Raw genomic sequence first — 17,906 nt, 5'->3', positions numbered from 1 at the left:
GCTGCCCCCCGTGCATACGCTGTCCCCCCATGTGTACGGTGTGCCCCCCGTGTGTACGCTGTCCCTCCCCAGAGCCCTGCGTGTGTACGCTGTGCCCCCGTGTGTGTACGCTGTCCCCCCAGTGCCCCTGTGTGTGTACGCTGTGCCCCCCCCCCAGTGCCCCGCGTTTTTACGCTGTTTGCCCCCCATGTGTGTACGCTCCCAGTGCCCCCCCCCCCCCGTGTGTACGCTGTCCCCCCTGCTATCCTACATTCCCTACCATCCAGCCAGGGGACATGGCCGCCCGCCAGCCAGCAGCTCCTATCCCCGGCATGCTACATCCCTGGCCGCCCGCCCACAGCTCCTAAAGCTAAGTCCTTTGTTGTTGTTGTTGTTGTTGTTGTTGTTGTTGTTGTTGTTGTTATTATATCTCCTGCCCAGACTCTGTCCTCCCCATGCTGCCGCCGGGACCAGGTTCAGGCGCTTCCACAGCCTGCGGCCTAACAGTCTGGTGAAGCCCCAGCCTTAAGTTGCCTCCGCCACCCGGAAGACAGAAAGCAGCCACCCGGGCCATCAAAGGAGCAGCTGCACCCAGGTAAATTCGTCCCTCCACTGTCCCTGTGTGTACCATGTCCCCCATCCCCACTATCCCTGTGTGTACCCTGTCCCTCACACCACTATCCATGTGCATACCCTGTCCCCCCACTGTCCTGTATGTACGCTGTCCTCCCCCATTGTCCGCCGTGTGTACGCTGTCCCCCCCATTGTCCGCCGTGTGTACGCTGCCCCCCCCATGTGTACACTGCCCCCCCTGTACTGCAGCTGCACCCAGGTAAATCCTTCCCCCCACTGTCCCTGTGTGTACCCTGTCCCCCACCCCACTATATCCGTGTGTACCCTGTCCCCCCAGTGCCCCCGTGTGTTCGCTGCCCCCCCAGTGCCCCCCGTTTGTGCATTGTCCCCCCAGTGCCCCCTTGTGTACGCTGCCCCCCCAGTACCCCCGTGTTTACACTGTGTCCCCCCCAGTGCCCCCTGTGTGTACGCTGCCCCCGTGTGTATGCTGTTTCCCCCCCCAGTGCCCCCGTGTGTATGCTGTCCCCCCCAGTGCCCCCCGTGTGTATGCTGTCCCCCCCCAGTGCCCCCCGTGTGTACGCTGTCCCTCACCAGTGCCCCCGTGTGTACGCTGTCTCCCCCCCCTTGCCCCCCATGTGTACGCTGTTTCCCCCCCCCCCAGTGCCCTCCGTGTGTACGCTGCCCACCCCAGTGCCCTCCGTGTGTACGCTGCCCCCCGTGTGTACGCTGTCGCCCCCCGTGTGTACGCTGTCGCCCCCCCCGTGTGTACGCTGTCGCCCCCCCCCCCGTGTGTACGCTGTCGCCCCCCCCCCCGTGTGTACGCTGTCGCCCCCCCCCCCCCCCCGTGTGTGCGCTGTCGCCCCCCCCGTGTGTACGCTGTCCCCCCCCCCCCCCCCCGTGTGTACGCTGTCGCCCCCCCCCCCCCGTGTACGCTGTCGCCCCCCCCCCCCCCCGTGTGTACGCTGTCGCCCCCCCCCCCCCGTGTGTACGCTGTCGCCCCCCCGTGTGTACGTTGTCGCCCCCCCGTGTGTACGCTGTCGCCCCCCCGTGTGTACGCTGTCGCCCCCCCGTGTGTACGCTGTCGCCCCCCCGTGTGTACGCTGTCGCCCCCCCGTGTGTACGCTGTCGCCCCCCCGTGTGTACGCTGTCGCCCCCCCGTGTGTACGCTGTCGCCCCCCCGTGTGTACGCTGTCGCCCCCCCGTGTGTACGCTGTCGCCCCCCCGTGTGTACGCTGTCGCCCCCCCGTGTGTACGCTGTCCCCCCCCCGTGTGTACGCTGTCGCCCCCCCCCCGTGTGTACGCTGTCGCCCCCCCGTGTGTACGCTGTCGCCCCCCCCCCCCCCCCCCCGTGTGTACGCTGTCGCCCCCCCCCCGTGTGTACGCTGTCGCCCCCCCCCCGTGTGTACGCTGTCGCCCCCCCCCCGTGTGTACGCTGTCGCCCCCCCCCGTGTGTACGCTGTCGCCCCCCCCCCCGTGTGTACGCTGCCCCCCGTATGTGTACGGTGTGCCCCCCGTGTGTACGCTGTCCCTCCCCAGAGCAGCCCGTGTGTACGCTGTGCCCCCCGTGTGTGTACGCTGTCCCCCCAGTGCCCCTGTGTGTGTACGCTGTGCCCCCCCCCCCCCAGTGCCCGCGTTTTTACGCTGTTTGCCCCCCCATGTGTGTACGCTCCCAGTGCCCCCCCCTCCGTGTGTACGCTGTCCCCCCTGCTATCCTACATTCCCTACCATCCAGCCAGGGGACATGGCCGCCCGCCAGCCAGCAGCTTCTATCCCCGGCATCCTACATCCCGGCCGCCCACCCACAGCTCCTAAAGCTAAGCCCTTTATTATTGTTGTTGTCATTATTATTATTATTATATCTCCTGCCCAGACTCTGTCCTCCCCATGCTGCCGCCGGGACCAGGTTCAGGCGCTTCCACAGCCTGCGGCCTAACAGTCTGTTGAAGCCCCAGCCTTAAGTTGCCTCCACCACCCGGAAGACAGAAAGCAGTCACCCGGGCCATCAGAGGAGCAGCTGCACCCAGGTAAATTCGTCCCTCCACTGTCCCTGTGTGTACCATGTCCCCCATCCCCACTATCCCTGTGTGTACCCTGTCCCCCCACTGTCCTGTATGTACGCTGTACTCCCCCCAGTGCCCGCCGTGTGTACGCTGTCCCCCCCATTGTCCGCCGTGTGTATACTGCCCCCCCCATGTGTACACTGCCCCCCCTGTACTGCAGCTGCACCCAGGTAAATCCTTCCCCCCACTGTCCCTGTGTGTACCCTGTCCCCCACCCCACTATACCCGTGTGTACCCTGTCCCCCCAGTGCCCCCGTGTGTTCGCTGCCCCCCCAGTGCCCCCCGTTTGTGCATTGTCCCCCCCAGTGCCCCCGTGTGTACGCTGCCCCCCCAGTACCCCCGTGTTTACACTGTGTCCCCCCAGTGCCCCCTGTGTGTACGCTGCCCCCCGTGTGTACGCTGTTTCCCCCCCAAGTGCCCCCCGTGTGTATGCTGTCCCCCCCCAGTGCCCCCCGTGTGTATGCTGTCCCCCCCCAGTGCCCCCCATGTGTATGCTGCCCCCCCAGTGCCCCCCGTGTGTACGATGTCACTCCACAGTGCCCACGTGTATGTGCTGTGCCCCCCGTGTGTACGCGTCCCCCCCCAGTGCCCCCCATGTGTACGCTGCAGCCCCCGTGTGTACGCTGTCCCCCCCAGTGCCCCCCGTGTGTATGCTGTGCCCCCCGTGTGTACGCTGCCCCCCCCCCCAGTGCCTCTCATGTGTACGCTGGGCCCCCCGTGTGTACGCTGTCCCTCACCAGTGCCCCCGTGTGCACGCTATGCCCCCTGTGTGTACGCTGTCCTCGTCCCCTCCGTGTGTACGCTGTTTCCCCCCCCCCCCCAGTACCCTCCGTGTGTACGCTGCCCACCCCAGTGCCCTCCGTGTGTACGCTGCCCACCCCAGTGCCCTCCGTGTGTACGCTGCCCCCCCAGTGCCCTCCGTGTGTACGCTGTCGCCCCCGTGTGTACGCTGCCCCCCGTGCATACGCTGTCCCCCCATGTGTACGCTGTCCCTCCCAGAGCACCCCGTGTGTACGCTGTGCCCTGCGTGTGTACGCTGTGCCCCCCGTGTGTGTACGCTGTCCCCCCAGTGCCCCTGTGTGTGTACGCTGTCCCCCCCCCTTGCCCCGCGTTTTTACGCTGTTTGCCCCCCATGTGTGTACGCTCCCAGTGCCCCCCCCCCCCGTGTGTACGCTGTCCCCCCTGCTATCCTACATTCCCTACCATCCAGCCAGGGGACATGGCCGCCCGCCAGCCAGCAGCTCCTATCCCCGGCATCCTACATCCCTGGCCGCCCGCCCACAGCTCCTAAAGCTAAGCCCTTTATTATTGTTGTTGTCATTATTATTATTGTTGTTGTCATTATTATTATTATTATATCTCCTGCCCAGACTCTGTCCTCCCCATGCTGCCGCCGGGACTCGTCGGGACCAGGTTCAGGCGCTTCCACAGCCTGCGGCCTAACAGTCTGTTGAAGCCCCAGCCTTAAGTTGCCTCCGCCACCCGGAAGACAGAAAGCAGCCACCCGGGCCATCAGAGGAGCAGCTGCACCCAGGTAAATTCGTCCCTCCACTGTCCCTGTGTGTACCATGTCCCCCATTCCCACTATCCCTGTGTGTACCCTGTCCCTCACACCACTATCCATGTGCATACCCTGTCCCCCCACTGTCCTGTATGTACGCTGTCCTCCCCCCAGTGCCCGCCGTGTGTACGCTGTCCCCCCCATTGTCCGCCGTGTGTACGCTGCCCCCCCCCATGTGTACACTGCCCCCCCTGTACTGCAGCTGCACCCAGGTAAATCCTTCCCCCACTGTCCCTGTGTGTACCCTGTCCCCCACCCCACTATACCCGTGTGTTCGCTGCCCCCCGTTTGTGCATTGTCCCCCCCAGTGCCCCCGTGTGTACGCTGCCCCCCCAGTACCCCCGTGTTTACACTGTGTCCCCCCCAGTGCCCCCTGTGTGTACGCTGCCCCCGTGTGTACGCTGTTTCCCCCCCCCCAGTGCCCCCCATGTGTATGCTGCCCCCCCCCCCAGTGCCCCTCGTGTGTACGCTGTCACTCCACAGTGCCCACGTGTGTGCGCTGTGCCCCTCGTGTGTACGCGTCCCCCCCAGTGCCCCCCATGTGTACGCTGCAGCCCCCGTGTGTACGCTGTGCCCCCCGTGTGTATGCTGTGCCCCCCGTGTGTACGCTGCCCCCCCCCCAGTGCCTCTCATGTGTACGCTGGGCCCCCCGTGTGTACGCTGTCCCTCACCAGTGCCCCCGTGTGCACGCTGTGCCCCCTGTGTGTACGCTGTCCCCGTGCCCTCCGTGTGTACGCTGTCTCCCCCCCTTGCCCCCCATGTGTACACTGTTTCCCCCCCCCCAGTGCCCTCCGTGTGTACGCTGCCCACCCCAGTGCCCTCCGTGTGTACGCTGCCCCCCCAGTGCCCTCCGTGTGTACGCTGTCGCCCCCCGTGTGTACGCTGCCCCCCCATGTGTGCGGTGTGCCCCCCGTGTGTACGCTGTCCCTCCCCAGAGCACCCCGTGTGTACGCTGTGCCCTGCGTGTGTACGCTGTGCCCCCCGTGTGTGTACGCTGTCCCCCCAGTGCCCCTGTGTGTGTACGCTGTGCCCCCCCCCCAGTACCCCGCGTTTTTACGCTGTTTGCCCCCCATGTGTGTACGCTCCCAGTGCCCCCCGTGTGTACGCTGTCCCCCCTGCTATCCTACATTCCCTACCATCCAGCCAGGGGACATGGCCGCCCGCCAGCCAGCAGCTCCTATCCCCGGCATCCTACATCCCTGGCCGCCCGCCCACAGCTCCTAAAGCTAAGCCCTTTATTATTATTGTTGTTGTCATTATTATTATTATTATATCTCCTGCCCAGACTCTGTCCTCCCCATGCTGCCGCCGGGACCAGGTTCAGGCGCTTCCACAGCCTGCGGCCTAACAGTCTGTTGAAGCCCCAGCCTTAAGTTGCCTCCGCCACCCGGAAGACAGAAAGCAGCCACCCGGGCCATCAGAGGAGCAGCTGCACCCAGGTAAATTCGTCCCTCCACTGTCCCTGTGTGTACCATGTCCCCCATCCCACTATCCCTGTGTGTACCCTGTCCCTCACACCACTATCCATGTGCATACCCTGTCCCCCCACTGTCCTGTATGTACGCTGTCCTCCCCCCAGTGCCCGCCGTGTGTACGCTGTCCCCCCCATTGTCCGCCGTGTGTACGCTGCCCCCCCCATGTGTACACTGCCCCCCTGTACTGCAGCTGCACCCAGGTAAATCCTTCCCCCCACTGTCCCTGTGTGTACCCTGTCCCCCACCCCACTATACCCGTGTGTACCCTGTCCCCCCAGTGCCCCCGTGTGTTCGCTGCCCCCCCAGTGCCCCCCGTTTGTGCATTGTCCCCCCAGTGCCCCCGTGTGTACGCTGCCCCCCCAGTACCCCGTGTTTACACTGTGTCCCCCCCAGTGCCCCCTGTGTGTACGCTGCCCCCCGTGTGTACGCGGTTTTCCCCCCCCCCAGTGCCCCCCATGTGTATGCTGTCCCCCCCAGTGCCCCCCGTGTGTATGCTGTCCCCCCCCCAGTGCCCCCCGTGTGTACGCTGTCACTCCACAGTGCCCACGTGTGTGCGCTGTGCCCCCCGTGTGTACGCGTCCCCCCCAGTGCCCCCCATGTGTACGCTGCAGCCCCCGTGTGTACGCTGTCCCCCCCAGTGCCCCTCGTGTGTACGCTGCCCCCCCCCCCCCAGTGCCTCTCATGTGTACGCTGGGCCCCCCGTGTGTACGCTGTCCCTCACCACTGCCTCCGTGTGTACCCTGTCCCCCCGTGTGTTCGCTGCCCCCCCAGTGCCCCCCGTTTGTGCATTGTCCCCCCCAGTGCCCCCGTGTGTACGCTGCCCCCCCAGTACCCCCGTGTTTACACTGTGTCCCCCCCAGTGCCCCCTGTGTGTACGCTGCCCCCCGTGTGTACGCTGTTTCCCCCCCTTCCCCAGTGCCCCCCGTGTGTATGCTGTCCCCCCCAGTGCCCCCGTGTGTATGCTGTCCCCCCCCGTGCCCCCCATGTGTATGCTGCCCCCCCACCCGTGTGTACGCTGTCACTCCACAGTGCCCACGTGTGTGCGCTGTGCCCCCCGTGTGTACGCGTCCCCCCCAGTGCCCCCCATGTGTACGCTGCAGCCCCCCGTGTGTACGCTGTCCCCCCCAGTGCCCCCCGTGTGTATGCTGTGCCCCCCGTGTGTACGCTGCCCCCCCAGTGCCTCTCATGTGTACGCTGGGCCCCCCGTGTGCACGCTGTTGCCCCTGTGTGTACGCTGTCCCTGTGCCCTCCATGTGTACGCTGTCTCCCTCCCTTGCCCCCCATGTGTACGCTGTTTCCCCCCCCCCCCCCAGTGCCCTCCGTGTGTACGCTGCCCACCCCAGTGCCCTCCGTGTGTACGCTGTCCCCCCAGTGCCCTCCGTGTGTACGCTGTCGCCCCCCGTGTGTACGCTGCCCCCCGTGTGTACGCTGCCCCCCGTGCATACGCTGTCCCCCCATGTGTACGGTGTGCCCCCCGTGTGTACGCTGTCCCTCCCCAGAGCACCCCGTGTGTACGCTGTGCCCTGCGTGTGTACGCTGTGCCCTCCGTGTGTACGTTCCCCCCCCCCGTGCACCCTGTCCCCCCCAAGTGCCTCCTTGTGTACGCTGCTCCCCCCCCAGTGCCCCACGTGTATACGCTGTCTCTCCCCCCCCCCCCCCCCCTCCGGTGCCCCCCGTGTGTACACTGTCTCCCCCCCCAGTGCCCCTGTGTGTACGCTGTGCCCCCCCCCCCCCCCCCCGTGTGTACGCTGTTCACTCCTGTACACACTGCCCCCCCCTGCACATAATACCCCCACACTGCCCCTCCGGCACATAATACCCGTTTGTACGCTGCCCCCCCCCCCCCAGTGCCCCCGTGTGTGTATGCTGCACCCCCCAGTGCCCCCGTGTGTGTAAGCTTCCCCCCCAGTGCCCCCGTGTGTGAACGCCGTCCCCATCCTAGTGCTCCCCGTGTGTGGACGCCATCCCCACCCCAGTGCCCCCCGTGTGTGTACGCTGTCCCCACCCCGCTGTCCCCGCCCCAATGCCCCCCGTGTGTGTACGCTGTCCCCGACACAGTGCTCCTGTGTGTACGCTGTCGCCCCCCGTGTGTACGCTGTCGCCCCCCGTGTGTACGCTGTCGCCCCCCGTGTGTACGCTGTCGCCCCCCGTGTGTACGCTGTCGCCCCCCGTGTGTACGCTGTCGCCCCCCGTGTGTACGCTGTCGCCCCCCGTGTGTACGCTGTCCGTCCCCCCCAGTGTCCCCGTGTGTGTACGCTGTCCGTTTCCCCCAGTGTCCCCGTGTGTGTACGCTGTCCGTCCCCCCCAGTGCCCCCGTGTGTACGATGTCCCCCCCCCCCCAGTGCCCCCGTGTGTACGATGTCCGTGCCCCGGTGTGTGTACGCTGTCCCCCACCAGTGCCCCCGTGTGTGTACGCTGTCCCCCACCAGTGCCCCCGTGTGTGTACGCTGTCCCCCACCAGTGCCCCCGTGTGTGTACGCTGTCCCCCACCAGTGCCCCCGTGTGTGTACGCTGTCCCCCACCAGTGCCCCCGTGTGTGTACGCTGTCCCCCACCAGTGCCCCCGTGTGTGTACGCTGTCCCCCACCAGTGCCCCTGTGTGTGTATGCTGTGCCACCCCCCCAGTGCCCCGCGTGTGTATGCTGTTTGCCCCCCATGTGTGTACGCTCCCAGTGCCCCGCGTTTTTACGCTGTTTGCCCCCCATGTGTGTATGCTCCCAGTGCTTCCCCCCTCCGTGTGTACGCTGTCCCCCCTGGCATCCTACATTCCCTACCATCCAGCCAGGGGACATGGCCGCCCGCCAGCCAGCAGCTCCTATCCCCGGCATCCTACATCCCCGGCCGCCCACCCACAGCTCCTAAAGCTGAGCCCTTTGTTGTTGTTGTTGTTGTTGTTATTATAATAATATTTCCTGCCCAGACTCTGTCCTCCCGATGCCTAACAGTCTGGTGAAGCCCCAGCCTTGAGTTGCCTCCGCCACCCGGAAGACAGAAACAAGCCACCCGGGCAATCAGAGGAGCAGCTGCACCCAGGTAAATCCGCCCCCCCTACTGTCCCCCATCCCCACTATCCCTGTGTGTACCCTGTCCCCCCCACTGTCCCCCACACCACTATCCCTGTGCACACCCTGTCCACCCCACTGTCCCTGTATATACCCTGTGCCCCCCCCCTGTACTGCAGCTGCAACCAGGTGAATCCGTCCCCCCACTGTCCCTGTGTGTACGCTGTCCCTCACCCCACTATCCCTGTGTGTATGCTGTCCCCCCACTGTCTCTGTGTGTACCCTCTCCCCCCCACTATCCCTGTGTGTACCGTGTCCCCCCACTGTCCCCGTGTGTACCCTGTCCCCCCAGTGCCCCCGTGTGTACGCTGCGCCCCCATTGCCCCCGTGTGTACGCTCCCTCCCTCTTCGCTCTCCCCCCTGTGACCATGTGTGCGCTGCCTCCCCCCTCGCTGTCCCCCATGTGTGCGCCCTGTTCCACCCATGTGTATGATAGAAGAAGAGGGGAAAAGGATTGTCTCTTTTGCTGGCGCACTGATAAGAGGAAAATATTGCAGAAAATAAATACAAGATGAAATATACCATTTAATTTATTTATAGTAAGACAGTTTAGGTGAAATTTTCACCACATAAACAATAAAAAAAAATTTTTTTAATCGCACGTGTTGTATTTGTGTGTTATTATTGCTTATATCCGTTACGTAATAATTTGGGGAAACATTGATTGATATGTACTAGATAATCCTGGATCTAGAATAATAAGAGTTATCTGGAAATGCGAGAAGAAAAAGACTCTCTCTTTTTTTGGGGCACTCTTTTTGTGTGTGATTACAAGCTGTAATCTGTAAAGACATCGATAGGAATGTCTATTTGAGTATCAATGGTAAGTTGTATAATAGAAGTTGTGACGCAAGCTTGAAAATGGTATGAATAGTGGTACCACTCTTCAGAGAGAAACTCCGAGGTGGGGGCAGTGTCAGGGTGATCCTGACAACATAGTTATTTCTGCTTGGTACCCTGTGCAATAATTGCTTTTATGAGAAACCAAAAAGAGACAGATATTTGCGGGCTAACAGAGAGCCATCAGCAAGGTAATCTGCCTATCCTCCTACTCTCACCATCGTGTTTCAGAGGATAGTGGGATGGGGACTAGGCAGAGAAGCTTTCTGCTCAGAAAGTGACAGTTTTATTTCCTTCTACTGCTTGCCTATATCTGTATGGCGACACTGATGTTATATAACCTTGCAGTGCCGTCGCCCAGATACCAGCCAAGTGAGAGAGGAATGAATAGAAAATTTAGATAAATAGAGAAACGATACAGTTTCTGTGTGTAAATGAGTTTACCAACAAATAGACAGAGATCTGCCGTGCGATTGATACATTGGATACACACTAGCTGTGTGCATAGGAGAAATCTGTTACAATGTATCCACCCGGTTTGTACAGAGAAAAAGTTCAAGGTTAGAGATTGACAGGATATTAGTTCCTATATAGATTCTGCTGTCACCTCATCTTAGATAAGAGGATGAGGGATGAGAGATCTGATAGGATATCTGTCAATTTGGAAGAAAGATAAAGTAAACTCTCTGCTGCTCTGCGTTTAACATGTAGGACCAATCCTGATACTATTACGCATAGCAGGACTTGAACTACCGGTCCCGAGAGTGAGAAGAGTTTATAGCAGTACCAGTTAGCCGCTTCACAGTTAGGTTTAAACAGAGTTATTATAAAACCTTAATATTTCTAATAGCCTTAAACTATAGTGAGTATTTATTCAATTAATATTGTATAATCCAATTAGCATACAGGAGTTATAAAGTCGATGCTAAGGTATATTAAGCAATGTGGGCTGCGCTATATATCAGCTCAAGGTATGAATAGGTAGAGTAGTATACATTTACATATGATACACACCAGCGGGGTCTATTAGATATAGGATGTTTAGTATAGTTTAAACACCCTGTTACTTATCTGGTGTTGTATTCTCCCGACGTCCCATACGTGGCAGACAGGTCTACAGATCCGGCTGTCAGGGAGAAGGGAGAGAAGGGGAAAGCCGTGCCGCTTGATGCAACAAGCATCAGGTGTTCATTAATAGTCCTATTTGGAGTAGCGTAAAGCGGGCTGCAGTTCTTGGAGCAGGCTATCCCTGGGTAGGGCTCCTGTGCCCTCGTACCTCAGATATGTATACTGATCCCTCTGATAGGTGAGGGTGACCGGTTGGTCCGTTTGCGCTGTGTGCCCGGTCTTGAATCAATGTCCCATATGTGACCTGCGGCAGCGTCAGACAAGCTCCAGTCAGCAGGAGCGGATTGCCTCTGGGTAGTTCTCTGTGTGGTGGCGTGGAAAGACGCGTTTCGCCCGTTGAGGGCTTGATCACTTCCTGTGTCACTTTCTGAGCAGAAAGCTTCTCTGCCTAGTCCCCATCCCACTATCCTCTGAAACACGATGGTGAGAGTAGGAGGATAGGCAGATTACCTTGCTGATGGCTCTCTGTTAGCCCGCAAATATCTGTCTCTTTTTGGTTTCTCATAAAAGCAATTATTGCACAGGGTACCAAGCAGAAATAACTATGTTGTAAAATTGTATTACCTACTAAACTAAAACCTTATTTCCGTTACCCACTGCACTTGAGCAAGTGGGATTAACGGTAATAGACCTTATCACTGTAGACCACTCCCTCTAGAAAAATCAAGGGGACAACCATATAAATACTGTGCGCGTTAGACAGCCTCCTGCTAGCCGGAGCACAAAAATTAAGTGTTATATAGGAACTCAGCAAAGTAGCTGAAAATAAGTGTTTCTGTCATTAATAATTAACACTTTCACCTATAATTGCAAGCCATTGAGCACAATTTGAAGGAATCTTCGTATTGAAGACTTCTCCTCTAATTATTATTGGGTTTAACAAGACTCTGTGTGGGTTTTATATGTGTAAGTTCGTCTGTATGTTACATGTAATTGTGGAAATATTGTACACCCGGTTCAGAATTACAACTGAAGGGGTACTATAGGGCTATCTTCTAATTTAAGTAATTACTGCATATAAGTCATATGGAAGCAGTACTTTGTGCAAATGGGTATAGATGTTTAATATCACAGTAATTATCCATTTACATGTTATACGCACAGCCGGTTTCCAAACTGGATTTTATGTAATTTGAATGAGGATACAAATAGTGCACTTTATTTATAACCAATGTTCAATGACACAGTAGATACCCTTTATGTATTGGCAGGTTTTCAAGCTGAGTTTAATGCTGTGTACACACGGGACAAACCAGCATGAGATTTTGACTATATAGTCAAAATCATATGGAGATTGTATGCAGATCGCACAGGTTTTTTACCTTGCAATACTGATGCGCACTCCCGTGAGAGCACATATCGAAATCCAGATAGACAGGGCAGCAAGGACTATATAGTGCAAATCTAAAGCTGATTGTATGTAAAAAGTATAGAGATAGCAAAGATTGTATAGCACTCATAGTACTATAAATAGTAATAGTAAATAGTACTATTTGTACTGCTGGGGCACTACTAGTCCCAGCGGGCCCTTTATTGCCCCGCATGCTGGGACTCTTAAGTCCCTGCATGTGGTGCAGGCTTGCTGGGACTTATAGTGCCACAGCAATACACAATAGTTTTTCTATTTTTTACACCAAATATTAGCTCGATGCCCACAGCCCAGGGGTATCGAGGACAGCCGCGGGCTTTAGCATGGGCAGGTAAATTCTGGAGGGGGGGACCCCTGCTTTGGGGGGTCCCCACTTCCCCAGGACCCCTGCTGACCGGTCAGGGGGATGAATGATTTGGCAGGGGGAACTTGTATAAAAAGTTTCCCCCCCGGCTGTGGCATTACCCTGCTGGCTGGTTGGGCCCGGTGCTGGTTCTTGAAATACGGGGGACCTCTACTCATTTTGTCCCCCGTATTTTGGGAACCAGGACCGGCCCTTGAGCCTGGTGCTGGTTTTATGAAATCCAGGGGACCCCTATTTGGTTTGCCCCGTGATTTTATGAAACCAGGACCGGCTCCATGAGCCCGGGGCTGGTTACGCTCAGGAGGGGGGACCTCACGCCGTTGTTTTTTTAATACCAAAAATCGCATGTTTTGAAATGCGCACATTTCCATGACTGAAAATGCGCACATTTCCATGACTTAAAATCGCACCATATCCCAATTTTTCCCGACGAATTCGCATTTAGTTAAATATGCGGATAAAAAGGGAAAAATGCGAGTTCTAAAAGTGTGATTTGCGCCGATATGGTGCGATTTCAAAAAGTGCAATAAAATCGCATTCTATTAAATGTCACCCATTGTCTCCAGGGGCAAGTAACTGTTTATTTGTAAGTGAATAGCGTATTTAAGTGTCACTATTCATATGTCAATGTTCCCCATCACGTTTATAAGTTTACAGTATTAAACAGACTTCAAGTATTTCTGCAAGTATATTATTACCACTGATTTACCGCTATTACAACTATATTCAATATGCGGCAGGGCTCTCAGCCCTTATTCAGGTAACTACCGTCTCTCTCCCTGCCCGTCTTTTTGAATCTGACCTCAGTCGGGCGGGCCTGGGTAAGTTCAGTAGTGTACTATCTTTACTACTTATGACGCTATATTATCTATTAGCGGAACATTCCGTATGAACACTATTGTAATATTCAGTACCCCTATGTGTGTGCCCTGTCTCCCCCTCTCCCCACGTGTGTGCCCCGTCCCCCCTCGGTCCCCCCCATGTGTGCATTGTGCGCTGTGCCCCCCTCAGTGCCCCGAATCAAAATCTGCCGCTTGCAGGAACCCCAGGAGTCGGGATTCGGAACAGCCGGGCGAGAGCAGAGGGCAGCCCGGCTGTTGATGACTCATGCATGAACCGCGGAGGACACCTGCTCTCTCTCTACTCATGACTCCACAGTGAATCCCCCTTAGCTGGAGACCTGGACAAACCCGTGAATGTGTAGTGTGTCGGGACTCAGACGGCAGGAGGTCTCTGAGAAGGAGCTGAAGGATGGAGCAGGGCCCTGGGAGAATGACGGAGCAGCCGCAGCAAGAGGAGGAAGGTGACATATATACCCAGGGCCTAGCGCTTCATCTGCTCATACTGGTGTCCATCACTTTCACACTGTTCTCATTATCCCCATGTGTGCGCTGTCCCCCCTAATTGTCCCCATGTGTGCATTGCTCCCCCCCACACACTGTCCCCATGTGTGCGCTGTCCCCCCTCACTGTCCCCATGTGTGCACTGTGCCTCCATGTGTGCGCGGTCCCCCCTCAGTGCCCCCATGTCTGCGGTTCCCCTCAGTGCCCTACAGTGAACCTTCTACACACTGGGTGTCATGCTCATCGCCAGGGGTCTCATGGTATGGGTGTCTCCATTGCCAGGGCTTTCATGCTCTGGGACAGGTGTCATACTCGTTGCCAGGGGTTTGTAATGCTTGTAGCCAGGGGTAATGTTCGTTGCCAGTGTTATTATTAAACATTTTTAAAAATCCAATTGTTATTCTTACAGTAAAATTTTACATTTCTGAATTAAAAAAATAAATTGAAAAAAAGCGGTGAAATTCCATAGACAAAAAACCTTACGGTTTTACATGTCCCATTAAGGCTTCTAACACATGATCTGGCATTTCAGAAACCTGCTGTAACTCTTCCACTCAAACGCCAAAAAGCAATGAAATTCCGATCATTAAGGCTGGCGCCTTAATGGACGTGTTCCTTGCGCAGTACAGATATGGTACGCCATCACAGCCTGTGGGTAAGTGCAGATTCAGCACTCTCACAGAGTGAGATTGCTGTCACTCACACAATGGTGGAGCTGCTAATTCACAGATTTGTGTGCTCATTGGAATACACACATGCAGTCTATGCAACTGAAGGTCTGAGCAGTTATGTGGCGCACTCATCCTAATACTGTAAGTACCCGCAATCATCTAAAACTGTCTAGCCCACTGAATTACTATAGTGTTCATTCTAGCACCTGCCATCTTTGAAAACCTATGCAGTGCCTCTTCCCTGCCTGGGGTGTAGCTGTCTGCTGTAGTGCTTCGAGAACAGTGTGGTCTGTATATCAGCACTGCAAACCAGACCTGTGCTAGAAACACTTCAGCAGACAGCAATACCCCAGACAGGGTAGAGGAACTGCATGGGTTTTCAAAGATGGCAGGTGGTAGAATAAACACTATTACTAGAACTATCCCACTGAGGGTCCAACATCTTTCACACTCACTACATATATCCATTTCATTTAGTATTCACATGCAGTTACCAGAAACATCTTTCATAATTGCAAAAAGTATAATACTCCCAACTACTATGCATCTACACTTTCTTCTCCTATACGCCTTCATGCTGTTCTGTCTTCCCTGATACCTACTGCTGTGTGTATTGCCTCATCTGCACCAATGTGTCTTTCCCCATCTGCGCTGCCCTGTCTTTCCACCCCAATGCCACTCTTTTTCTTTCTATCTGTGCCAATGCATCCCAGTCTATTAGTGATACTCTGTACCCCCTCCATCCATGCTGCTCTGCCCTTCTCATCCATGCCACAGTTTCCTTCCATCTATACTGCTATCTCTCTCCTATCTGGTCCACTGTCTTTTCTCCAACTGCTTCACTGTTTCCCACCCAATCGCATCACTCTGTCTTACCTCCCCCAATCTGTGCCACTGTTTTCCACCCATCCGCATTTGTTAGTCTCCCATCAATGCTGCTTAGCCTTTCCACCATCTACGCATTTCTATTCCTCAACTGCACCACACTGTCTCCTCCCCCAATCAACACCACTTTTACCCCATCCTCTCGGCTCTGTTTACTGCTCAGACCTTCAGTTGCATAGACTGCATGTGTGTATTCCAATGAGCACACAAATCTGTGAATTAGCAGCTCCACCATTGTGTGAGTGACAGCAATCTCACTCTGTGAGAGTGCTGAATCTGCACTTACCCACAGGCTGTGATGGCGTACCATATCTGTACTGCGCAAGGAACACGTCCATTAAGGCGCCAGCCTTAATGATCGGAATTTCATTGCTTTTTGGCGTTTGAGTGGAAGAGTTACAGCAGGTTTCTGAAATGCCAGATCATGTGTTAGAAGCCTTAATGGGACATGTAAAACCGTAAGGTTTTTTGTCTATGGAATATATATATATATATATATATATATATATATATATATATATATATATATATATATATATATATATATATATATATATATATATTATGTTTCTATATATTATATATTTCTATATATATATATATATTTCTATATATATATATATTTTTCTATAAATATATATATAAAATATTATTTAAGGCAGGGCTGACCCAGGTTCAGTGTAAATGGTGCAGACCCAGGTCCGACCCAGGTCAAAGTGCTGTGTAAATGGGGTATAAAGCAGGGTCAGACCCTGGATACTCCAGCATTCAAAGACCAGGGTCCGACCAGGGTTTTTGGTGTAAAAGGGGTATAACAGTGGTTTATTAAACAGAATGGGTGATAACAACTCAGCATATTCCAGTAACATAATCCAAACCAACAGTTTCCACAGTAATCCCCTGACAGAATGTCACTTCTAGGGAGCAGAGAGAATCTCTCTTAGTATTATATTATAGCAGGGGTGTGTCCTCCTTTCTTCTGTGTCTTGAAGTATGGAAATAACAGTTTTCAATCAAGGTGAGTACATGAGACACAGAGACAACCTGTTTGGTCAGCTTTGGAACAAAGGAGAGACCACTTCACATAGCTTGGTCTCCTGTGGTTTTCGTAATCAAACAACTATTGTTGAACAACAGAGTATAAACAAAAGGATCAATGGTACCAAGAATCAGTTAACATTTGGGTTGTTTGTAAATAATATAAATCTTAAGGCTACCATGAAAAATTAAGACTGGTTTAAACACAGAGGTCAAGGGGACAGCATCGGCAGCACATTTTCCAGGACTGGTTGGTGACCCTCAGACAAGGCCGCATACATACGGATTGCACCAGTGGCCGGAGTGTGCCACCAGGGACTGGAAGCCGGGATTCCCACTGATCATTAAGACCTACTTAAGTATAACAATTAGAATACACCATGTGCACATAGGTGGGACTGAGTTGGAAAGAATGCTTTCTTCTCTCTGTTTACTAACCTAAACAAAACCGGTTGAATCAAGGAAACGCTTGAATTGCATGCATGCACTAACCATCTGAATACTAGTTAAAGGGGAATTAGTTTCTTCATTGTAGAGCTTTTATACGTGTAGCTTTAATTGTATGCTGATTACTTAGTACTTTTTCTCTTTCTACATTATCACATGCCTAGCTATGTTAATGTGATTTGAATAATCTCAGCTTCCAGATCCAGGTCTAAATAACTGCCTTCGTCCTGCTGTTTATTTTCTGGTTTTGCAATCCATAGATTAATGCATCATTCCCTGTCCTCTTTAAAGTTGTAACTTTTGTTGTGCATTCAGGGAGTTTTGGCAGTATTCAGATTGCAGGTTTTATTAGTGAAAATGAGTCAATGTGTGGGCAGTTTCATAGCATACAGTAGCCTTGGATAGCTTCCCTGTGCTTATGCAATTCTCAAACAGAACTAGAGTACGCTTATATCTACTGTAGATGGATGATCAAATGTTGACTGATTTAATAGAATAATAAGGGCATTTCTTGCAGGTAATCTGTAATATGTGTGATGACGGGACTATTGCTTGACCTATTGTCATATATCATAATTCAAATATTTAATGGACAGGCTACAGTATGACCAGGAAAAGATTTTGGAGTCTGCATGTGATATGTGTACCAAACAAAGCAATGGAAAGTCTGTGGAAATATCTGTAGCATTATTTGTATTTTAACTGCTATTCTTACAAATGATACTTCATCATTGACTGACCTGTTTACAATGGAAGCATAGGATACACAGGGGCAGGGGCGTAACTATAGCCCCGCAGCCCCGCGGGGGGGGGGGCGCTGTGCATGTGGGGACGCTGGGGGGCTGCAGTGTTATAGTTATCCCCGCAGCCCCCATCCCCCGCCCGCCCATCGCCCTCCCATCTGCCGCCCGCAGCCTTACCTGTCTTTAGTGGTGGTCATTCTTCTGCTAGTGAGACGGACCACAATAAAATGTCCGCCCCATATAGCAGACAGTTCTCTGAAACTGTCTGCTGTATGGGGGCGGGCATTTTGTGTTGGTCTGTCTCCATAGCAGAAGAATGAAGCCAGCAAGGGAGCTGGGACCAGCAAGACAGGTAAGGCTGTGGAGGGG

General features: G+C 54.9%; 1 long non-coding RNA gene across 1 annotated transcript; it reads left to right on the top strand.

Moving 5' to 3' along the window:
• The first annotated feature begins 3,958 nt into the window (after window positions 1-3,958).
• On the top strand, window positions 3,959-13,758 carry LOC146036644 (uncharacterized). The gene is made up of 4 exons (XR_014460893.1): window positions 3,959-4,146; window positions 5,459-5,612; window positions 8,568-8,680; window positions 13,451-13,758. It is a non-coding gene; the product is annotated as an uncharacterized LOC146036644 (long non-coding RNA).
• Window positions 13,759-17,906: the final 4,148 nt, after the last annotated feature.

The sequence above is a fragment of the Crinia signifera genome, chromosome 9 (genome assembly GCF_055691185.1).
Source record: "Crinia signifera chromosome 9, ASM5569118v1, whole genome shotgun sequence".
Taxonomy (NCBI): Eukaryota; Metazoa; Chordata; class Amphibia; order Anura; family Myobatrachidae; genus Crinia; species Crinia signifera.
This window is presented reverse-complemented; position numbering and strand designations above follow the sequence as displayed.